Genomic DNA, 24767 nt, shown 5'->3' with positions numbered 1-24767 from the left:
CATTTCCATTGGCTCATGTGAACTATTCTTCTTTTAAAGCAGAAGGTCAAGGCCGGCATCTTCACAGCTCGGTACCCTGGTGCTGTATTTGTGGTGCTCGTGGCAGAATCCGTGCAGGGGAGCTGAACACCATAAACCTGGGTACAGCTGCAGCACGCAAGCAAGGTGCCTGGGCTCTGTGCATGGGATGTGGAGAGATGCTGGGCAGCGGGGTTTGTAGGCAAAGCCACTACCTTGCACCAGGTAGACTGGTATGGTTGAGCAGGGGGCAACCCTCTTCTGCAGGATGTCGTGTCAGGATTCAGAGGAGTCCGTCCTGAATGTAGCCATAGGGAATGCCACGCTCAGGAGCATGTGCTGAACAGGGGCTGGTGCCTGAACGGGAGCAGGTAAGCAGTGGTGTGCCTGCTGCTGTGCTGCCGTGTTCATGCCAGCACCCTTCATCTGTTCCCAAACAGGAATCCTGCTCTTCAAAAGTGCTGAGCACCCAAGAATTCATGATTGTTTCGGCAGGAGCTGCACAATATGTGATTGGGAAGTGGGAATTCTGAGCTCCTGTTGCCTTCTGGCAAGTGATGGTAGCTGTTGGTGTAGCTGCTCGTTTATGCAAGCAAAGAGTTCATCTTCCTACCATTCTCCTAGTACCCAAGGAGCCTCTCCCATCCATTAGCAGCAGGGAATGCCATTTCTCTCCGCTTCCTGCTCTTCTGGCAGCTGCAGACTAACAACTCTCCCACTAATAGTCCCTCTGTTCCAGAGATGAGCGTTTTAAGCATGTGAAAACAGTGTTTCTCAACTTGTTTTGATGGAATTTTATTTGTCAAGTTTATGGAGAGCTTTATCAAGTCAGATGCTGTGAAACTCCTTCCAAAATCTTCTTTAACTCTTCTTGAGAAAAATTGGGGATTTTCTCATCACCCATGATATTCTTTCTCCTCACACATCCTTACTGGTACTTTAGCCTTCCTCTTCTGTAACAGCGAGCACACTGTAGAATAAAATTATCTGTGTGATCTCTCTGCTGTGATATAGCTATCTTATTCTATTAAAAAAGTCAGCTTTTTTTAATAGTCGGCTTCCCCTTGTACCTCCGGGGGGATCAATGGGGTGGCTGGGGAGGAGGACAGGCGCCGGGGGCTGCAGTTGCTCTGGGAGTTCTGGTGGGAGCGTCTGAGCAGGGGATGGGAGTGCCTCTACCTGTAGGTGTGCCAATGGTTTTTCTGAAAGCATGGGCCGAATCCAGAGCTGCTGGAAATCAGATATGTCCTTTAGGTTTGTGTAAACACTTGAGAGCTTTGTTCAAACCTATCAGATAGCAAGAAACGTCCGTAGGGAGCAGAGGTGCTGAGGACTACAGCAGTGATGCAGCAAACTGTGCTCCATCCTCCCTTCTTCGTCTCCCTGGAGTACGTGAACCTGGTCCCTGCAGTGTTGAACGATGAGCAGTGACAGTGTGAGGAATGACGTGTCTTTCCTCAGCAGTGGGATAATTAGGCCCTGGGCATAAAGCCTAACACACTGCCACCCTCCCCAAGCCAGGGCAGGCAAAGCAGTGAGGGTCTTACCAGAGGAAATAACGTTACATGGAGACTACACAGAGCTGGTCATTAGCAGTGGCTGTCTGCGTAGTATAGCAAAAAATACTTGGAAGCATTTAATTAAAATGAATGTAATGGCTGGATTTAAGCTGTTATTCCAGAATTTAAATGCCAGTTACCAATGCATTACATGCACAGTAATCACCGCATAAATAAATAAATTTGTTGTTCTAATCTGTAACTACAGTAAAGCTGCACGTTCAGTAGAATTGTGCTGGGGGCCGTAGCTTTCAACAGCTATTGAAAGAGCTCTCATCTGTTAAATCTTCTTCTTACAGTCGTATTTTTACTGTTGTTCGCAGGTCAAGAAAGAGGTTTGTTTTAGTTTTCCGAGCAACTCCTGGAACTGTGGAGATGAAAAAAGTAGGAGCCAAAATTTTATTGTTCAAGTTGATAATCCTAGTTAGCTTAAAAAGGCCACTGTCAGGATTTTCAGCTTGGGAAGTTAATTTAAACTTAATGATTTTGATTAGGAAAGGAAAGCAAAACCATTTGGATTCATTGTGGAGTCCACTACAGGGCTTTGCAGAAATTCATTTTTGCTTCTTAGTGCTGGAGAAAACACCTCAGCAGAGCAGACACTGTCTGCCCCGTCTGGCATCGTGTCTCCTAGTGGTCAGCACCCGATGTGTCAGAAGGTACATGTATATGTGCTATACATTGCGGTATAGAAACTTTCACTATCGGGCAAGATTTTGTTCTCAAGACAGAGTAAGTTACTCAGAACACCTGGAAATAAGTTTCATGTATTGTCACAGAACTGAATGTGTGAAGGGAAGACAACAAAACTTCTATGTCTGTGAAATACTATCTGTAAAAGCTGCATTTAAGAAAGCAATTCAAGAATTAAGCACTTCTGAATAAAGGCCTCAATTCCATAACCAGTGCTAATGGTGCCAAAATTAGAAGTCCTGTGAAGTCCTCTCTGCTTATCTGTCTTTTACATTAGGCATAGATTTTTTCAAGGATTCATTTTTTCCTTTGGGATATAAAACTTATGATGAAATGAAATTGCTGTGAAACATTACATTATCAAAAGTTTAATGAATTGCTTCCTGTTACTCATTAACCTTGCAGGTTTTTCTTTAACTCCGAAATAAGCAGTAGGCACAAAACACTTCTGTTGATTCAAGATGCTGTGACACCTTGACACGGATGAAAATTAACCTAGTAAACTCCACTTGGGTCAGAAAAATGTTCCGATTTTTAATTTAGTGAACCTTTAGTGAGAGACTTGCCTATGGACATCAAGCAATAAAATGAAAGTGAATAAAAGGTTCAGTGGAAAAAATCCCCAAGAAATGTCTTGAAGTATGGAATATGTGATATCAAAGAAATGCAAAGCCAAGTTAGCGGGTGTTTTCCATGCAGTGGTCTCTGACAGACACTCTTCCCGAGGCATTCCCTGAGGCCATCTCCACAAATGCCCGGTGCCACAGCATTCACAGAGACCCACCTGCTGCGAAAACTGCAAGACTGCAGTCTTAAAGAAGTGAGCTTGAGTGATGGCTCCCTCTCACAAAACAGAGGTTCAGTGCTTTTAAATGTACTGGGGTGAGAACTCTGCCAGATACGGGTGTTAGAAGAGTGAGTGAGCACATTTTATGGGTCTGGAGAGGAATGGGGTCACTTAACTCTTTTGGCTACGTGAGCTCCTTCAGCATATCTCTGAGCTGCAGCCCAAGCACTGGTTGTGCTTTGTTTCTCCTCGTGCTTTCTTTGTAGTGCTTGTTTGAGTATTTGCTGATGCGCTCTGTGAAATGAATTTGAGAAATAGACTGAAGACATCAGATGTCATATGTGTTCATCCCCAACACAGATGATCAGCACATCTGACGTGTGGGTACGCTTGATGGACTTCACTGAGTCCTTTCTTGAATGCTAATTAATTCTTAAATGGCAAAAGACCTTTGGGGAGGTCGTTTCAGCCTTTTAGCACAGCCTGTAATTTCGGAGAGAAGGGAGGGTAACATAAACTGTTTGCGTGTACACAAAAAGGTTGTTTAAAGAAATAGTCAAAGGCATTATCCGAAGCTAAGAATTGTTTTATTGCTGAGATTTTAAAGAGAAGGTGCAGAACCAGACATCCCCGTTGGTCACCCTGCCTACCTGTGCCCCTGGCTGGAGCATGGGTGCCGGGCTTGGTGCAGGCAGCCCCCAGCTGCCAGCAGGTGCTCGGCTGTGCCCGCACCCTGCAGGTGCTTTGCACAGATCAGAGGAGAGCAGGGACTGGGGCTGCTTCATCCCCTGCCCTGCAGCATCCACTCCTGGGAGCTACCTCTGCATGGGGAGGGATGAACCAAGACTTTGATCAGGTGTAATTCCAAAAGGCCTTGTAATTGATCTCGAGCGAGGCTGTGAGAGCATCCCAAATCCAATTCCAGTTACTGTGCTGTGCCCACCTAAATCCCCACTGACATGTTATTTGGATATTGTGCTCCCTTATAGATTCTCCATAAACTGCCAAGCAAGGCTGCTGTGTGCAGTTAAATTGCTATATTGCAGCACAGAATCTGCTCCTGCATGGCCATATACAATTCTGTACAAAGTTTGGTTTTTATCAGGAGAGATTGTCTACGTTTTTATGATTGCATGAGTGCCTAGTCTGGGCATCTTCCTTAACTTTACTTTGTCTTCTACCGAAGAAGCAATATATTACACTTATTGGTTGTCTATTGTGATCGATTGTGAGTGTGACTCAGAGTGATGTAGATATTTTTTTTAATTTTAATTCTGTGCAGTTTTCCATCCAAGAACAGATTAGTCTCGAAGAACAGGTGTGCTGGAAGTGAAGCACTTGAATTTGAGGTGATTGGGAAATGGTGCTTTATTGTTTGAGCTCTTTCGTGTCTCTTCTCTACCTTGGCAGTGTGCTTCTCCTTGAAGGCTTATCAGCATCATAACAAGTTTGTATCCTCGTGTTTTGCTCCAAACCAGTTTCTTTTCAGTTACTGATATTGATCTGATAAGTGCCAAGGAGAGATTTCAGAGTGCTATTACAGTACATAGTGTCTGGCTGTTCTGAAATCTTTTGTCCTACCTTAGATGAGAAAGACTTCACTGAAGCAGATATCATGTCATCATCATATATATAAATATAACAGAAGCTCTTACATCATACACTGGGTCTTAGACTGGATATAATCCAGGTCTGAAAGAAAAGACCTTATCTGGCAGGAAGCAAACAATCAAATTCCTTGGGCTATCCTTGAGAAAGCAAGAAGCAAGAGACCAAATGAAGAAGGTGAACAGCTTTAATAAAATTCAGTATTATTCCTGTGATTTATTCAAGACTTAGCAAGCGACTATCCAGGCTTAATGGCATTAACTGGTATTATAACAAGAGAGGACGCTTCACAGACACAGAGGGGAATTGGAAGTATGCAAGGTTAAGTGAAACAATGCTGCTAGTAATAAGCCGCTGGAACTAGACTGTCATTCTTCCTCGACTTGTAGATCCTGATATCACATCAGTTGTCCATATGCTGCTCTCGTCAGCTGCGATAAAAAGGAAGTGTGAAAAAGATGGGCAAGAGGGTCGTACATTTAAATCAAATCTACTAAATACTGTAAATGTAGGTTGTGACATGCCACAGATTATGTATCATATGTCATGGCGTATCATTTTACTGCCAAATGGTGTGGTACAGACTAATGCAATACGAAATGGCACAGACAAACTACAAGTGCCATTTGATGTAGAAAGACACATTTAAAGAGGTGAAGCCCCTGCATATGATGACTTTTTAACAGGACATCCAGCCTGCTTGTGCCTGGAGTTGTGAAGTTGTTGGACTTCTACCATTTTGGATTCCTGAGGCTCCCTGTTTCATGCTTATTGGCCTCTCTTGGTCTGTTTTGTGGCTGGACATCAGAGCTCTGTATCACTGGCCTCAGGGTGACAAGTTTCAGCTGAGTGCCAAAGGCTGCTTGTGATCCATTACCACAGTTACAATTGATGTACAGACTTTTTTCTCTGTAGATTTTTTTTCCCCACTTTTCCAAGCTCTTGAAAAATAGGACAGTAGCCAGTGTTTGCTGTGGGATCGCTCCTACCTCTTCCCAACCAGAAATTTACCTGTCTTCTACGCTTCATGGCTTTCTTTCCATCCCGTAACTGCAGGCAGTTGGGTTCTCCAGAAAGCAGCAGTGGAAGCAAAGCAGGTGATGTATGATACAGCTCCACGTGTAGTGGCAGAGGCCGTTTCACTGAGCACTTCCAGAAGCAAGGAGGAAGCTCCTCCTGTTTCAGAACTGCAGGACAAGATGAGGAGAGCCTAATGCACATCAGTCTCCCTAAGGTGCTAAGCAGGAATTTGTGTAATTGGGGACTGAAGGTGATTTCAGGAATGCAGCGTGCTGAGATAAGACAGGAAATTTCTCATCTCCTCATCTGTATATTCATCCCAACACCATTCAAAAAAAAAAAAAAAGTAGGAGCCTCTTTAAGAGGATTCTCAACCATTTTACTTAAACAGCAGCAAAAAGAGCCTGTAAAGACAAATTGCTATGTGTTACCTTGTAGGTAGCTGATTTCATTGCCAGGCTGTTTTTCTTGGTCTGGTACTTCAGGGAACAAGAGCTGCAAGCACCACAGATGTTCTGTCATGTCTCTCTTGAGCAGCCATGGTATCTAAAAGGAACAAGACCACAGTGACATGTCCCAAAACAAATGTAACCAAATCCTGTAAAGCTGAATGAGGGCTCGTGTTTTTCTTCTGTATACTTCAGGCCAGTAGCTAGATCAAGACTCCTCATCATACAAAGGATTGCTAAACATTTGGGCAGCGTGACAGTCACCTGAGCAGAATAATTCAGTGTATTTTTTGTGTGTGAAGGAGATTGTTGTAAAAACAGTCAGATCAACAGTATTAATGCACAAAATGTGGTACAAATGGTATGGGTGTCTCTGAGTCACCACAAGCACTACATTAGATGATCTCTACTGGAGGGTAGTTTTAGGTGGAGTGACGGAGGGGAGCAAGTCTTGTTGCTTAAAGAAAAAGTTCAAAGACTTCCATTGAAGTTTGGGGACAGAGTGAAGTGTTCCTGAATTATTAATTCCTACTCTGAGTAGAGGAAATTTATGTGTTGCTCACAACTTAGAAAATATTTGTCTCCTTGGCTAACAGTGAATTCTAGTAAGATAAAGCCTAGACTCTGTTGGCATGAAGATGGGAGCAGTTTTCCAGTTTTAAGATATTCCTTCATACCTGATGCTTCCCTTAAAATTTGTTCTTAAACTCCTGCATCATTAACATGCAGTTAATCGTTTGGCAACAAATTTAGCAGCCATCTGTCGTTTTGCATATTTTGTAATCTAATAACAGTTGCAGCCATTGGAAGAGACTATTTGCCAATGAATCTGAGATAATACGATGGTGTCAGTTCATTCCAGGCACAAAACAAACAGAGACTGCACTTTCATCCTTGAAGAACCTTTCAAGTGCATCCAAGAATTCCACAGGGCAAATGCCAAGTCTCTGCATCTGTGTCTCCAAGCTATACTCAGAATTTCTTCCATTTCTTTTTGCCTCTAGGGATTCAGCAGCCACAGTGTGTCTGAACTGATTGCTTACCACCAGAATCATCTGTGTTTTGGGCATCTTTGATATCTCTACAGCTCGTCCCTCACAGCAACATCTGAGGTAAGATGCTAATTAAGGACTGTTGCTTTGTCTCTTGGAGGTTAGTATTCTTGGACTTCTGTGGCCTCTGCTTTGAGACTTCTGAGTAATGTCAAGGACAGAGCAAATTACTTGCAACTTCTTGTCAGCTGTGTTCCTTTTCAAAAGTTTAATTAGCAGAGGATAACACAGTTTGAACTACATGTAGCCAAACCAAAAGCCAGCTCCTGCAAAACACTTAACTTGTCAGCAGTAAGGCTCTTAGGACTGTATCTTTTTTGGAGTTATACAAGCTTAAGACAGTTAGCAGAACTCCACAATCAATGAGTCCCAAAACTGCTTTTACACACACCTGCAGATAAGCTAAAAACATAGAACATCTGGTGCATGTGGGTATGTATATATAAAATGAGCTGTTTTAATATTTCCTTTGTGTTGGGTGCTGCTATGTGGGCTAAACCAACATAATGTTAGTAGTGTGCTTTAGAACTAAATCAGTCTGAAAGTGTGCTTATGTCTTTGTTCCTGGAGACTTTTAAGCCATTCTGTAGGACTCGAACTTTCTGGCATAGGGACCACATGTTTTTATTGTTATCTTGTGATGCAGCAGAGGCTACTGTTTGAAACCCTTCAAGTGTTCGCAGACCTCAGTGAAGCTAGTAGGAAAAGTTTAAAATAGATAAAAGGAAGTGCTTCTTTACACTGGTGGTATATTTCTGGAGCTTGCTGCCACAGGAGTTTGTAGAATTAGAAAGTACAAGCAGGGTCAAAAAGGGATTAGACAAATTCACAGGCCAAAGGTTCATACATGTAGATGGATACCAAGAGGACTGGGCAAGGAAGTAACTTATAACACCCTTGATGCAACAGCTTTTGTGGAGTACAAATTAAGTGGGGTGCAGAGGACAACTAGGCTCATGTGCCCTCTTTAAATAGCTTATCCTGTCACCGCTACAGACAGCATCATGGATTGGGTGAGCCATCAGGTCTCTCTAGGAGGGCAGTTCCTAGGGCCTCATGTTCTTCCTATAACTTGCACTTGAGCAGTGCAGGTTGCTTGGCTCTACAGGTCCAGTCCCTGTTAATTCCAGAGGCAGAAGTGGACAGTTTCTGGAGCTCTCTTGCTGGCATTAGTAGCGCAGGCTGTTTCAGAGCAGAGAGAATCAGAAGAACGGAGTCTATCAGCTAGACTCTGTAGGGAAAATGGCTACCTTGACTTTTCCAGGGGAGCTATGTTTCATAATGCAAATAGCAAAGAGTCATTTCTCTCTGAGCCTCTTACTTGCAGAGGTAATACATCTCTGGCATTTCCATTAGATCACTGTCCTTCTCAGTGCTGTTCTTTGGCTCAGTTGCTTGGCTTCAGTGTGAGGTGAGCATGGATTGGAGTGGCGTTTGGCTAACGTGCTCTGAAACACTCAGTTCATCTCAAAGTGCCTGTAAGTACTGGCTGTTTTTACAGTCACTTTTTTTTTTGGAATTAACAGGACAAATCAAGGGCAGTAAATGACAAAGCAAAAGGCTTTTTTTTTCCTCATGTAGATAACACACTCATAATTTGTGAGACTTAACCTATCTTGGATTCTTTTTCCCTAATTGAACCCATTCACTGCTGCAAAATACTGTTTGCTTTGAATGGGAATCTGCTTTTTGTGTACCCTTCACTTCATCCTGTGCATACAGTGATATACAACTCTGCTGTCTTTTTCACCGAGCTTATGCAGTCAGAAATCTCTGTTTATGGTCAGATTGTCAGCTGACAGACACGTGCTGCTTTGGCTCCAATGAAGCTATATTGACATTCTTTGGCTAAAGAGAGCTGGGGCAGTATCTCTGAGAACACAATGTAAAGTGCGTCATATTTCTTTTGCTGGTTCAATGCTTGGAAGACATCCAGCAAAAAACAATGTGAATTAAAAATGGAAACTATTTCTCCATCCCTCTCTGCATGCTGGTTTAGCGATTACATGAATTAACTGGGCATGCCTTTTTCTTAGCATAATGCAAACACCTCTCCACAAGCAACCTAGTGTTAAAATATGTATAGTTAAAATGTGAAAACCAGTGTTTTTCTAGCCTTCTTATGACCCTGTCACTGTAGCTGAATGTACTCTCTCTGATAGAGTACCTTTTAGTTGACTGTACCCCAGTAAAACTCTCACAGGCTTTCGGTTCTTTCCATTAGCTTGCTTACTGATTGAATTGATTTCATCATATGTAAGGTACAGATCGAAGGCATCTCAGCACATAGAACACACAATGCAGACCATTAAGAAGTGCAAAAGAAAAGCTAGCCAGCTCATACACAAATTCAGTATAATAAAACTAAGAGAATCTGGCACAGAGGCAGGCCTAGTAACTGTCAAGAGAAACCACTTTGGTAGTAAACGGGAACATCAGATATTCAGAAAGTACTGCTTCTAAAGCCTATTTAGGCACAGAGCATTCTTGTCACACTTTGCAACAGCCATGATTAAAAACTATTTGAGGGTTAAAGTGTTTTCTGGTATTTATCAGTGGGTCATTAACCTTAACAATATCAACATTTCAATTGTCAGCAAGATTAAAAAAAGCACATTATAGCAAAATGAGCACATTGTACGTAGAGATACTCAAGTGCTGATGAATTACTAGCTCCACTCAGATACAAACTTCAATATGGTGCAGCTATCAGTGCAGAGAAAAATAAAGGATGAATTAATTGCTATGTCACACCTAATGCTGAAGAGCTAGAGGCAAACTAAATGAGATGCTTTAGCACATGGAGAGACTTACAGGTTTTATTCACAAGAGAAAAAAGAAGTGTACATCAGCTTGTAGTTTCTGTAGGTGCCAACAGCGACAGTGCAGAGAAAAGCATGCCTCAGGAATGACGTCTGTGGACCCAGGCTCTGATTTAGGTATGCAGGAGAGAAGGAGCCCAGGCAAGGAGGAGGCTGATTCCATGCACAGGACAAAGCAGAGAAAATCAGAGACAGGGCAGTGGGTGTGAAATAAGAGCGGATCTGACCAGCAACACCTACCACATCTGAATACTTGTTCATGTGATTCCAGATGAAGATAACCCAAAGGACCATCTGGGCCTCTAAATTTTGGGGTTGCAATCAAGTGCATGAAGTGCAGAATTTAGGGCCCATCTGGCAGGCGTTGCTAATTGTCACCTGGCAATGCATTGTGTGTATCGTGTGCTGAAACCTGCTGTTTCAGCAGTAGGCACACAACTCCTCTCAGAGGAACAGTCTCCTCATTTCAAAGCCTGCTAGGGTGCTTTCAGGTGAATACAATGTAATGGAAGGCTTGGAGGGAGGAGGATGTAGAGAGAGAGGAGTTTGGGATAGGAAGGATAAAGCTTCACAGAGTGGTTCTGTGGAAAGGGGAAGCTGAACCTTGCAGTGACAGGATCTTTACCATCTCTCTGTGGCAGAATCAGGAAGGAATGGAAGACTGAAAGGAATGCTTTACGAAGGAGCTCTTTCCTACACCACAGGTCACATCTCCAATTGCCACTTGCTGTCACCAGAGGCCTTCTACGTGAGGGACTCTCTAATATGCAGGAACAGATGGCTCTGGTTCTCTCTGAGGCACCAGGCTGCTTGTGTGCTGCAGCGTAAGAATGACCAGGAGACAAGGTTTGTGTTGGCAGCTCTGCAAGCTATCATGCAAGACCACTGTCTGGCTTGCTCTTTAGTATGGGTTTTAAGTTATAGAAGCTAAGATATAACAGGAGCCTTTGAGAAAGGAATTTTTGTTGCTCTCTTTTCCCTCTGCTGGTTATGCTTCAAAGTGTGTTTGTACATGAGCATGCTGTTAGAGGTTCATTTATTCCTGTCAGATAACTTCCATTACTGTAATAAAATTCCACTGTCCAACAGCTTTTATTCCTTGGTTCCAAACTGTCATGCTTTTCTGAGGTTTTCTTCTGACCTCTAGCATGTATGAGGTAGGTGAGAGACACGCCTAGCATTTTGTGAATGTTGTAGAAATACCAGAATTTGAAAGTCCTGGCAGTTCCTGTCTGGTAGATCTAATTTCAAGCTCTAGTAAGACCGTGGAAAAACACTGCAGATCAGCACAGAATGCAGCACTTAGGAGAAGGCTGTGCTCTTTTTTTTTTTTTTTCTTTTTTTTTTTTAAAAAGCACAGAGATGACCAGAAAGGTCACCACAGCTGACAATTACCCATCCTCCAAAAATAGTTGGAGGTCTGAGACCCAGCAGCCTCATCTTCCCTTCTGTATTTTCCTTTGGTTGATACCAGCGTAGGCACCCAGTCCTTTCTGCAGTAACAGGCACCAGCACATGTTCTGCTAAGGAAGTGTAAGGAACAGAGATGGGTTGGTGTGAAATCCTCTCCAAAAAAGCTCTTGCATGGGGAAACAAACTTCCTTTGGGGTTTTCTAAATGAAAACAAGCGCACGTGCAGACCCACTGCAAAGTGTTCTGCAAACGTGTAGTAGGTCTGACACTGTTTGAACTGTTACTGTGTAGGATTTCCTTTACCATAATCTGGGTGTGTGTTCAACATGTTCAGGGTAGTTCACATGTGTCCCAGGAGAGGACTGTGCCTATATGCAAGGGCGCATGGCTCTTGCCATGGCAACTGTTAGTGCAATCTGGCCAGCTGGAGCCATCACTCAACTGGAGGTGCTGCTCCTACTCCAGAAAAGAACCTGCAAAGTGTCCCTGAAGTAGTGTTCTCGTCTCAGGCCCCTGTTGGAAAAGGGGTAGTGATCTCTCCTTTTCATATAGCAGAGGTTTCCACTTGAGATAATGCAGGTGCCCTGAAGCATGTCATCCACAGCAGAATCATAGTTACGTACTTTATATTGGGCTTTAAGAATGAATCCTGGCTTGAAAACTGGGTTATTGTGGATGAAGAAGACTTAGCTCGATATTGATATGTTTTCTGGTGAAGTCTTACTGATAAAATTTAATTTCAAAATGTTTTGGAGTTGGTAATTATTCTTGCCTAGCAAGTTTTATACTAATCTGAAAAAGAGCTTGATAGCATGAATATGATGCCAGAGCGGACTTGATATGGATGCTACTCAAGATGAAGGAAAGATACAGCAGAATGTATAGGTAGTAGAATTAGGAACGACAAGCCACTAAATAAGAATCTGCTTGGATAAAAACCAGGGAGGGTACCTGGGAGAAAAAGTAGCTCCAGACTCAGAGATTCAGTGCAATGAAGAGAAAGAGATGTGCAGTCCAAAAATGATAGTGGACAGCAAATGATAAGACCTTGCAGTGCAATGCAAAGTGTCAGGTAGAAAGGTCAAGGCAGTTGTCATCTCTGGAAGCAAAGATAACATGTCATCAGAGCATGGGAGCAATAGCCTTTCTCCATGCATGTCCAGAAGAACAGAAGCTGTAGTTAACAGGAGAAAGTGCAGGTAACTCAGAATATCAAAAATGGGAACAACAATTAATGAAATAAGAAATACATTTTTATATTTAAAGAAAAAAGATTCTAAAAAGCTATGTGGTGTTAGCACTGTAATTTTCAAGGAGTAAGTAGAACTGTTTGGCAGATTTCTTGCTTTACACCTTTGTAACAAAGAATATAAACTAAAATTTGGAGCTTGTGAGTATCCATAGAGTCGGAATAGACATTGTGTCAGTGCCAGCACCTGCCATCAGTGAAGGAGGAGGGAACGCTTTCAGTTAAGATGCATCCTTCATTTCTGAACATTATAGGCCAAATTCTACTCTTTTCACATCTTTGCATTTCCACTGGGCTAAATGAATCTACCCAAAGAAGTATTAAATGAACCATTCTGATTTATAAAACACAAAACACTTGATCAAGGTTCCATTCACAAAAATTAAGAAGATTGAACCATTAGCAGTATGGATAATTGAGAGTGTAGTGTCTGATTGATTTATATATAAATGCATGGTCAAAACATTTACTGTTAGCAATACAGTCTTTATGACATAACATGGATAATATCCTGAAAATCACCTGCTATTGAAAGAGTGGTCATTTTTCAGCTGGAAAGTTGCATTGAATCATATCATTAAATAGTTTGGAAATATTCTTCTGTCCTCCATGATGCCTGAATATTTATTGTTAAATGCCTAACCAGCTTTGCTCTTTGCACACCTAGTGTTATTGAGATGAGATTGCTCTAACTTAATGACTGCTAGATCCACCAGTGGAAGTGACTCAGTGAATCTGATACATGCAAATGTGAATAATCTGAATAGTTTTCTGGAAACAAAACTGTTCTGAAGAATACTTTTAACAAGTGTCTGGGGAAAAGTCATCTTCTCAGATTTCTCTTGCTATTTTTGGTTGACTTAAAACAGAGAGGAAGAAATATGAGAACAAATGATAATCAGGAGGTGTGAATCTGAGTTCCTCTGTGACTATGTGTTTTATAAATATTTGATACTACCCTCTGCATGAATGGAGCATTGTTTGGGGGATTTGAGCAGCAGATGTTTGGCATTATCTGATATCTACTTTGGCAGCGCATTTTCCTTGCCTGTTTTGTGTGACATGGTGCTGAAGCCATGTTTTGTATTTATAGTCCTTTGAGGAGAGCAGGCCAAACCCAAAAGCTGTGGAAGTCACTGGGAAGACTTGCGTTGACCCAGTTGGCTTTGGACCAGGTTCAGCCTCTCAGTTTCTCTGAGTAAGAAAGGGACAAATGCTGTGCTTTGCTGTGTATCTATTTGATTAAAATACTGCTTCTTATCTTTCTAGTCTTTCAAACTGTAGAGTGCCATCCCTACTAAAATACCACATTTCTATATTCTGAGTAAAAACTTGCAAAAAGCTTATACTTAGTCTGTATGTTTTCAAAGTAAACGTGGAAATCTGATCATTTTAGCTAGAACTTAGTTTTTGTACCAGCTATTAAAATATTTGTATTGCTTTTGCTTTCCCAGGTTTGAAATAATATTATTTTAAGTACTTTGTGTTCGTAATGGAGATGGCTATTCTTGCACAGAGCTATACAGAGCCAAAGAACATTTCTTAGTGCTATCTGTGAGTGCCTGCAGACTAGTTAAGCATCACTGTAAATGTATGATCACCTGAATTTGCCAGAACTTGAGCTGGAGAAATGTATCCCTGCTACCATAAACAAAACTAGACCAAAATGTCCATGCTCACAATGAGCTATATAAGCCAGAGAGGAGAGCAGAAAAGAGAGGAGAGATTTTAGCATCACAAGTGTAGGGAGGAACCACGTCTTCCACCTATACATTGAAACAAGAATTGTCATTTGGCAGCAGTGACCTTATCTGTCGTACTGACACATCTGTGTGCCGTGCTGTATTCTAGCAAAAGCCAAAAACACAGAAGCACTTCTGTGGCCATTCCTCCTTGAGTCTCAGCTCACTTATGGTCTTGTGTGGGTTGTAACTTTAAAAGGAAGAGATGGCAGCAAATGAGCCAGAGTCACTTGCAGGCTTTTTTTTTTTTTTTTTTTTTTTTCCTCTCAAAGCCTTCTGACCTTGAAAAGCCTTAAAACTGCATTCCCCATGAAAAATAACTTCTGCTTAGTGCTGAGCACGTGTATTGTTGCACAGACAAATAGACAAATAACAATGTGAGTACATGCCTTGATCATTTATCCTCCTTGGAGGGCCATAAACCATGAGCAAATGCAACAAAAGCGGAAGATTAATAGTGGCTGCATAATGCTTTGCATTTTTCATAATGATTCTCCACAGATAGGATCAGTAAGTGTCACTAATTGGTAGGCACTTGTTCAGCAAGGGGGGCCCGATCCCCTCTCCAGTGCAGTCGGAGGAAAACCTCCTGTCCTCATGTAGGGGAGTGCAGGAGCAGCCCCCTTGGGAGCTGTTGGTGAGGGCTGTGCAGTGCAGAGGAAGCCCCAGCAGCACGCACAGACAGCACCAGCCAGCCTGTCTGGTGCAGGGTGACCGTGTGCGAGCCTGCTGGTGGCTATTCGGACTTGAGGAGAAAGAGAAGGTTGGCCACAAGCCAGCTGCTGAATTTAACATGTATTCAGCTGAATGACTGAGCTGGCATAATAATGTAATCCTGCGGTGTCCTGCCAACCTCCTTCAGATCTTCTCCCTGCATCGCTGGCTTCCCCTGGTGCTTGTCCCCAGTGGAGACAAGGGTGCTGTGTGGGAAACTGCTCAGCAGGTGCCCTGCCCAGCATTGTCCAAAGCAATGAGAACACAGAGGAATATCCCATTCTGATTGCTATGGAGGGCTCTACAAGTTGGGGAAAGACATCTCCATCAAACTTCTGTCAAATTTGCCTTGTTGCTTAAAGTGCTTTTTCAAAAAATCTTACATAAGGAATAAGAGCTTATTGTACCTTTTCTAGTGCTCAAAGTCTGAAATTACAGAGTCGCTTATAGCCAGTGTTGGGGCAGGTAGAGGTCCCCCTGCTACCTGCTGTGTTCGGGCAGAAGCTGTGCCAGAGCAGCTCTGCTGGTCCCCATGCCTGAGCACATCCATCTCAGTGCAGTCTGGGTGTAACATATGGGTGACCGTACAAGTGGGCGCTCTGAGAGGCGAGCTGGGAGCACAGCCACGTGTCACATCCCTCCCTCAGACCTCCCACGCTGATTTGGTGAGGGGCCCAAAAGCTGTGAGCCCCAGTTTGAGCTGGCCACTTGACTTCTGAAATTGCCACAGGCACACACACACACTGCAGGGCTTTCCCTCTTGCCAGCTCTCTGAAATGTAAAGCATAAAATGCCTGGGGTTATACTGCCAGAATTTCCCCAAGTGAACTCAGACTAGATCATCTGACAGAGATTCGCCCTGAAATCTGCCTGGTAGTGTGGATCTTCTATTTCCCCAAATCCAGCATGCCCCTGCTCACATTCTCCTTAGCATCATGTAGTGTCCCTCTGCTCCTGTGCAGCTCTGGGAATGTCTGTCCTGCTTCAGCCCCAAAATGACATTGGCATGGCCTCACTGCAGAAGGGAGGGTGTGGAACAGATGGAGCTACAGACAGGGGCTTTCCAAACTCCTCCTGATTGCATGGAGGCAGAAAAATGAAGAAGGCAGGTTATTAAGTGAGGTGAGACCCAGAAAAACATCACTTTGCTAGTGGCTCTGGCAGAGAACAAGCACATCAGGGAAAAGCTGTCAGCACTTTCAATGGCTCTGCTGACCAGCCTTGTGCTTTTTCCCTCATTGCTTTACCAAATGGTAATTCGCTTCACCTCTCTCTTTTTCTGGCTTTTTGTACTCCTCTCTCAGTGCAGTGTCTTGAGTACAGAATGGTTTCAGTCTGGCTTCTTGGCACTGCTGTAATAAAAGTATTTTTGTTACTAAAGCAGTCAAATAAAATCCAGCAGACTTGGGACATGAACATTTTGTGGTCAGTCTCAAGACCAAAACCAAAGCAGCAGCTTTGTTCTTTTCAGACAGATCATCAATTAGCACCGAAATGGTAACATATCAATAGGACTTCCTGCCTCCAGGCTGCCTTTTAAAAAGCATCCAAGATCCACAGAAGAGGGGCTGACATGATACGGATGTTCATACAGCATTTACCCTCGAGAAGCTTCTGAGCTCTCCAGGATACTTCTCAGAGCCCGCTCTCTACTATAGACGTGGTGGTGGCAGCAAGCAAGCCAGTAGTGCTTGTATAAGGTAAGGATTTGGAAGGAGAGGATGCAGAACATCATGAAGCCCCCCGCGTTGAGGCTGAGAAGAGGCATGCCCTCCCTGTTCAGAGGATAAATTGAGCATTCATTGCTAAAACGTGGCATCAGGTACTTGTGGGATAAGCGGAGATAACCGCTTCCAGAAAAGCTGTTTCTGAAAAGAGAGACTGTCTGCCAGACAGGCATCCCTGAAGGAAAAGAGCCTCTGCTGCAAACCAAGGAACATATGCTCGTCTCTCCACGCTGTTCTGTATGGCAAAGCAAAGGAGCAGGGCTTTTAGGAACCGTGCTGACACACCAGCATACCTTCGGTGTTCAGCACCCTGGCCAAGTGGGAGAGCAGGAGGTGTGCGGTGAGCGGGGCTCAACTGAGGCCACCAGGGTGCTGTGTTAGGACGTGTGAAAACAAAAGGAGAGCTCAAGAGAGCAGGTTTCAGCTCGTATGTCATATCCAGGAAGGTTTCCTCAAACTTTTTAAGATTTCTGTGTCTGGCTGTTCCACTTGTTTGCCTTGTGACCAGCTTACCAGTGCCCGTGTCCCCCACGCAGAGCTACGGAACTGAGATCGTTCCTCTCCTTTCTTTTTAAAACCATGTCTCTGCAAGCTGACAGCTATGTTTTTATAGGTTAAAAAAATTGTTTGCCAATGGAGATTCAGTACTGCTTTTGAAAATCCCTGCCTATAAACATGAATCTATAAGATGGGAATACCTGAATCCCACTCTAGGCATAAGTGAAGTAGGCTCTTACCTAGGTAACATGTAGGTGGGGTCAGGGAAAGAGCCATTGCCTCACTGTGTCAATTTGCTGTGTCAAGGTGCTGTTGCTGAGAGGGAACTTCAGACTCTGCAGGGTGAGAAATGAGAAACGATACCCAACGTGCTAAGGAGCCCCTGAAACTGTGCAAACCAGAATGTGGATGGAGTGACTCACTGAAAGTCAGGAATTGACCTGAGAGAGACTCAGAGAGGAATAAAGACTTAACCGGGCTTGCTAATGCAGCTGGAAGCACCTGGGAAGGGCTGTCCATGTGACAAGACGTTTCGCCTTCTGAGGGTTTGTTCTTACAGCTGCAGGAGAGGTGCACCTGGAGCAGGAAGCGCTTCTGTCTGGCAATGAGGAGGATGCGCCACACCTGTGAAACCTCCGGCTGGGTTTGTAGCTGGAATAGCAATGCTGTGTGCTAGATCAAGATGAAGGTTGGGTGTGAAACTGTGGGTCCAGGTGCTCAGGAATTCAGGGCGAGTTCTTTCTGCAATCTGTCCCTGTCTGTCTGAAAGAAGCACGGTTCCTCAGAGCTTTTCGTGGTAAAATGTGTGCTCTATTTTGAAGGTGTTTTATTGTCTGAGAAGGGATTTTAGAATGTTTTTTTTTACATCTCAAATTAATTACAAACATAGCTGGAAGTAAATTATTGGAAGCACAATTAGGATTAAATCTTGGTGAAATTTCATGAAGTAATTAGAATGGCATTCATAAAACCAATGGCTAGATCAAAAATGCAATTTTGACTAAAGCACATCTGCTAGATCTCTTCTTATTAAGCACTTTGACCTTCTACTAAGAACAACAGGAAGTTTGGCAGGTGCTATGATATGCTCTGCTCACAAAAACTGGAGCAATAATTGCAGTAACCCTGGAGTTTGGGGAGTTCTGCTTCCAGAGAGCTGCTTGTGATTTCTTAGTTGTCCCTGTGAAAACTTCTCACTGAGGTCAGTTATTCTGTGAGCTCAAAAAGAAAACAACCGAAATGGTCATGTGTGCACGGCCCTCCCACAGCTAACCTGGGCTCAGGTTTATCCTAAGTTTGCTTGTGTTCTTTTCTCTATTTCAAACCCAAGGAAAACCTTATGTGCTTGAAAACTTGTGTGTTTTGTTGTTGTTGTTGTTGTTTGTTTTTGTTTTCCCAGCTTCATTATTCTGATCGAAGATGCTACCTTTTTCCACAACCTTTCTTTCATTAAGACCTTCCTAAAGATAACAGCATGGCTTTGAACAGTTATTTTGTGCTACCTGCCAGTAGGACAAAGCCAATACGAGCTTGTTGCTACATGGCGTTAGAGGTTGTCCCTTGTTCTCATGCCTCTGCCATGCGTTCCCTGCCATCCCCAAATCCTGTTCTTTGCAGAAGGTGGCAGTTTGTCACTTTGGTCTGTGGGAATGCTCTCCCAGGAGCTGGAAGGGCACCGGTTGTGTCAGCTGGAGGAAAGGCTCCCATGGATTTTCTTTAGAACCTGTGAAGAGAGAGACTACAATGGAGGATATATAGAAATACCTGGGTTTTCTGTGTTCAGATTTTAACCTCAAAGCTTGGGAGATGGTGGGGTTGTCTTCAGCTATCTCCAACAGAGGCAGCATGCTTGTGCTGACTTGCTTTCCTGTGGGCTCTTCTAATACACAGAGTAACTGTGGATAAAGTTAGAAATTACCTCCTTAAGTTAAACAACGAAATACTTCAAGTATATCATAGGAAAGCAATGTGGAGACAGGTCTTCGTGAGCAGAACAGTCACAGATAAGTTGGCCTGCACCATGGTACAGGGTGTGGGACTCTTCTCCATCTGTCCTTCGTGTCTGTTGCCAGTGCATTTGGTACTACATGGGAATGGATCATCTCTTTTCCCTTACAGTTAGCACCATTACTGGAGACAGCTTTCCCCTCCACGGACAACCTTGAATTCCTACCTGAAACGCCTTACAGAAATTTTCAAGTGGGAATGAGAACCTACCCAGAAAATGAGGTCTTTCTCATAATATTTTCAATTGAAAACCACAAACTGTAAGTCATATCTGAAGAAACATATGGATGGTTTCCAAAAAAAGCCATGGATTCTATTTATTTATTTTTTAAAGAATAAGATACTGAACTGAGTAGCACTCTGTAGAGTATAGTGTATTTTTATTAACTCATTGCAATCAGGAAGACATACTGTTTTTTTCTTTGTATACTCCATGCCAAGCTAAGAGCTCTCCTTGGCAGCTTAGTTTTTCATGGGAACAGGGTGTGGTGAGAGTACAAATTTTCCTTTTCTTTTCCAAATGTTTATCTGGGCCAGGGAGACAAGTGCAGTCCTTGGGCAAAAGCAGGAACCCACCCTTGTCAGGCTGTCAAGGGGTGGATGCCAGCCCTGCATGCGGGGATGTTTCTGCTGCTGAATCCTCAGCTACAGGTGAGGGAGAGAGGCTGCCACTGCTCAAAGGCTTCCAAGAAAATATATTTTTTTTTTTTTCTGTAATACATTTGAGTCTGATTTGATTACTGTTAAAATCTCCTTCCTTACCATATGCTGCGTAAACCTGGATGTCTTGCATTCATGAGCAAAGGCAGGAGTTATATTATAGTTCTGTATGGAGATTCCTTGAGGAGGGTCCTGCACACAGCTGTATCCATCTGAAATGGGGAGATGCTTCTGGTAAATGTCCTGCAAGTACAGACTAGTCAAAAACACACATTTCCAGATCTTTCTTTGCACTGACAGAGCAGAGGCTCAACCTGTAATTAAAAGGTTTGTTGTTAGTCATGCTGTGGGACTGCTGTGTAGGGGCTCTGACTCCTTAAAACAATGGGAAATCAGAGGGGCTGAGTGTGTCTTGTTGGGGGTGGGGTGGTTTGCTTTGTTGTTTTTCTGCATCACCTGCTCAATTCCACTTGTAACCCTGCCTCCTGTCATCCTCTTCCTCAGCTGCATAAGAAGCAGCTCCAGCTTTGCTCTGTGAGCGCAGAGCCCAGCACGGTGGGACCCCCGGCTTTGTAGGTGCCACCTTGGCGGGGATGCTGGTCAGAGTCAGCTCCTGACACTTGGGCCCTTGGGCCAGCTGCTTTCAGGAGGTGCATGGGCAGGAGCACTGCCCTGGTGCACGGTGCTGCCAATTCCCCAAAGCTTTTCCAGCAGGACCTTAGTGAGGCAACAGCAGCAGCCTCTCAACAGTGCCTGGCAGCTTCGCTACCTTGAGAAACTGCATGCCTCTGACATGGGGTGAGCAGACACAGGATTCACTTGGTTGTTAATAGTTCTTATCAACAAAATAGCTCAACTGAGATCTTAAAGTTCACATCCTTGTATGTGAGAGGAAATTGTTCCACGTTAGGCTTCCACAGTCAGGAAAGTTAAAACTGCCTTCCAGTTTGTGTGAATGGAGAGGGAGGGACAGAAGCCACTTGAAACAAATGCACTAATGGCTCCAAAATGTGACTGAACTAACTCTGCTTGAATCCTGTTTTGAAATCCCTCAGATCTGTCATCTGTATGGCTCTCTGTCATCTTCAGTCAGATCTAGCTGTAAGCACTGTTTCCCAAGCCCCATCTGCAATTTGGGCACCACCACAAAGGTTGCATGAAAGGAAGAGGAGGAGGACGATGACGACCAGCTTTCTGTCCTTCTTCCAGAAATGATTTTGCAAGTGTTTCATTACCATAAGGCATCAGGGAAGCAGGGGAAAATATGGCTTCATTACATAGTGCATTCAAAACACATCACAAGTCTTTGTTAAAAGGTGACCACAGTGATATTGATCAGTGTTTGATTTGTTTTGCTGTTGCAGCAAAGCTCTTCTGTGTTTCCCTGAGCACGTTATTTTCTATTTTACTTTTTTTTTTTTTTTCCTTTTTAAATTCTGGAATCACTGCAGGTGAAACTGGAGTCTTGTGTTACAAACATCTTCCTATATCCTCATCCCTTCCTGTTGGCATTACGTAGAGCATTACCCAGGATTGTACTTGCTGCTTTGCTAATGCATTATCTTATGAGTTGCTTTATTTCTGCCAATATATGTGTCTTTCTTTGGAAGAGAAAATAGTGGCTTTTTTATTGCTATTATTTATTTTCGTAGAAATGAAGTCTGCAAACCTGTACTCTGATTTACCAGTAGCATCTTTCCCTGGCTTCATCAAAGAAATTATGGCTATAATATCTATATGGCAAAATGACAAGGCTAAACATCGCTCTTCTGAGATCACCATATTCTTCCTGCAGCAAGACTTTCCCAGAATTTATTTTCATTCCATACATTGTATCTGGTGCATAGGTGTAAAACAAATAAATAACCTGGAATAAATCTTGGATATATGGAGAAAATACATTCTGAAATGGTTATATCAGAGTGAAAACTCCTATACAGTCTCTGCAACTGCTAAATAAACCCGGCTGCAGAATCTCATGGAAGCTGTTGATCTCTCATTCTGTTTATGCTTTGATCAAAAATTTTGACTCCATATTCAAACGTAATATCTTACATATCCATGAAGCTGACCATACAGCACTGTATGTTAAATCATTTTTGTAGATGTAGAGATAATGTGTCTGAACTGTCCGTAAAGGTGACTAAGACTTTGTTGAGCATCTGGAAGGAAGCTTGTCACTAACACAAAATCTGTTGGGAAATGTTTATCAGATCAAAAATAAGCTATAGCTTATAGTTGTAGTGAAGTGGGCTGGCATGATTTGTAGGCATTCAAAGCTGTTGTCTTGATTATTGCTTCAGGCCTTGTTCTTTGACAATCAGGTATTAAAGAGAACTGTTGTAGTTGCAAGGCTTCTTGCATCTTCTTACATCAGAGAAGAGGTAGGGAGATTTTTTTGCTCAAATTTATAGAGGTGAAACTGAGGCAGAAAGCTGTTTGGTGTCAAATTGGCAGGGTTTTTATGACTGGCCAAGGGCATCTGCAGGAGAACCAAAATGGGTGAGACACCTATTTCTGTTCAAACCGAAGAGAAGCAGCAAATGATGTGAAAATGAAAATTTAAAACTAACCCCCGATCATAAACTCGCCTGAGCTAGCTTTATGAAAACGTGTTTCCAGATCAGATGGAAAATACCATTCAAGAGTGTAGACATGGGCTCAGGTTCTCATCCCAGCCAGTGCCTAAACAGATAATGAAAAAGAAAAAAAAGTTGATGCCAGTGCTCCTCAGCCCTGTTCAGGCGTAATTTCTGCTGTGAATGACTTCTCTAAATGTCCTTGCTGGGGGCATAGATGCAGGCCAGATGACTGCCACTGACCCAAATCTCTTTTCACAGTACTGCCTATGTTTCAGACACATTTCACACAGTGGCTCCTGCAGGCTGCTGCTACTGGCTGTTGCAAACCACCCGATTTTCCTATTGCTGTATATTCCGAGTGATCAAATGTCTTAGGAAAAAAAAAACAACACAGGGTAGAAAAAGCTTTTCTGTTCTTTCTCTCTTCATATCTCTGTGCTACTGCAAGGGAAGGGAACATTTAGAAAGGAAGCAGTTTTTATTTTGTCAAAATTGCTTTTAAAAGTAACTGCAAAGAGTATTGCACTTTTTTTTTTTTTTCCTAAAAATAGGTTCTTTTATCTCTTCTTGCTTTCTTGCTTTTTTTTTTTTTTTTTTTCAGCTGTAAAATGCACATCATTGCATGGTCCAAAATACACATACATTTCTTATTTTACCAAACTTCTTTCTTCCTTTCTTCTTCCTTTTTCCTTTCTGCAAATGCAAGGTTTGTTTATACTTAACTGGTAACTACCTGATCTGCTGAGGCTTCAAATGATCAGCCAGCAATCCAGCAGAATACCAAATCTCTTTCCCTCATCTCATCCCTCATCAAGTAGCAGCTTGAGTCTGATCTGCTGAGGCGAACGAGGCTGCAGGAGTTGCTCAGCAGGCAGGAAGGTCTCTTCCTTTTGCCTGTCCTTGGGCCTGGACAAGGAGCTGGTGGCTGGGGACAGGGCCGAGAGGGTGGGCAGGGTCTGCTGGGTCTCGGCAGCACAGTTCCTCTAGGAGGGGAAGTATTTCTGCTGCTTGTCTTGCAAGGGAAGCGCACCCATTTGGTAAACCGTGCCGAGTCCTCAGCGTCTGGTATTGTTAATAGCATTTCAAACAAACAGACTGAAATCTGCAAACACTGGGGAATCCAAACCCAACAGCTAGCCAGGCTGCCTGTCAGTACGCAGCAAAGACACACTGTGTCTAACCTGAGCAGCAAGGCTCTTCCCTGCATAGTGGATTTCCAGGTCACCATGCGTAGCTCCCCCTGTGTTGTTGCCCTTCCCCGTCACCCGAGGACAGGGCTGTGTCCTAGAATCAGTGCTGGATGTGTGGATGGACTCCTTCCTCCCTCTTGATCTCAGGAGGGAAGTGTGGTGGAAGGAGAGGTGCTGCGCTCCGGGCTTCAGGCAGATGCTGGTTAAGCCGGTTAGCTAAGACAGGACCCAGCCCAGGCGTACTGCTGGCAGCTCTCAGAACATTTTCTGGGGATGGATTCCACCTCACCCTGATGCAGCCTTCCCACCTCTAGCTGTTAGCAGCTCAAGATGCATGCCAGGCACTGGGCTCTCCTGCCTGCTTCACTTTTTTCCCCAGATGTTTAATTTGCGTAGTCTTTTCCTTGCACATATCTGGTTCCACATGTTACCCTGTGAAAGTAAACATGAGGTTGCAAATAGATCCCTCATGCAACTGTGACAGTGTTGGTGAATGACAGAGGGTGTTCGGTTTTGCTGGCAATTACAGCAGGAAGGAAAGAAGCTCTAGGTTTGATTTCTCCTCACTGTATGATTCGGGCACACGTATGCAGAGGTAGTAGGGAAAGTTAAACCATGGTAACTTCTAAGGTGAGTTACTCAAATGCAAGAATCTAAATTGTGCAGGCGAAGTTTCCTTAGCAGAACGTTGTGTTGCTTCAGTTTGGGTTTTTGTTTTTAAATGTTTGGACTGTGCGCAATGTAGTTTACGTAGTCGAGTGAGTACCCATACCTTTATATAGCTTGTCTACTGCGGGCTCTTCAGTTAATGTCAGACCTCAGAAATGATACAGGTACGTGTATTCAGAAACACTGTGCCTTCCAGTACTCTCTCTGAGGACTAAGCATAAAACTGCATGTGCTTGTCCTTAGGCACGATGCTTTCTGGAGAATACGTGGGACCCTTTTTCCAGGTGTTGGACCTCCTTGCGCATCCA

At 43.4% G+C, this 24767-nt stretch overlaps 1 protein-coding gene across 3 annotated transcripts in view; it reads left to right on the top strand.

The window, feature by feature from the left end:
* Nucleotides 1-24767, top strand: part of GPC1 (glypican 1) — a 344777-nt gene that overhangs the window by 91258 nt on the left and 228752 nt on the right. Inside the window, exons 1-2 of one of the 3 annotated variants that reach the window (XM_084528750.1) lie at nucleotides 7019-7044; nucleotides 7139-7246. The gene's annotated coding sequence lies outside the window, so the exon portion shown is untranslated. Of the gene's footprint in view, nucleotides 1-7018; nucleotides 7045-7138; nucleotides 7247-7496; nucleotides 7619-24767 lie in introns of those variants that run through there. The other 2 variants (XM_084528749.1, XM_084528748.1) reach the window with 2 other exon arrangements.

The sequence above is a fragment of the Aythya ferina genome, assembly GCF_964211825.1.
Source record: "Aythya ferina genome assembly, chromosome: 9".
Taxonomy (NCBI): Eukaryota; Metazoa; Chordata; class Aves; order Anseriformes; family Anatidae; genus Aythya; species Aythya ferina.
This window is presented reverse-complemented; position numbering and strand designations above follow the sequence as displayed.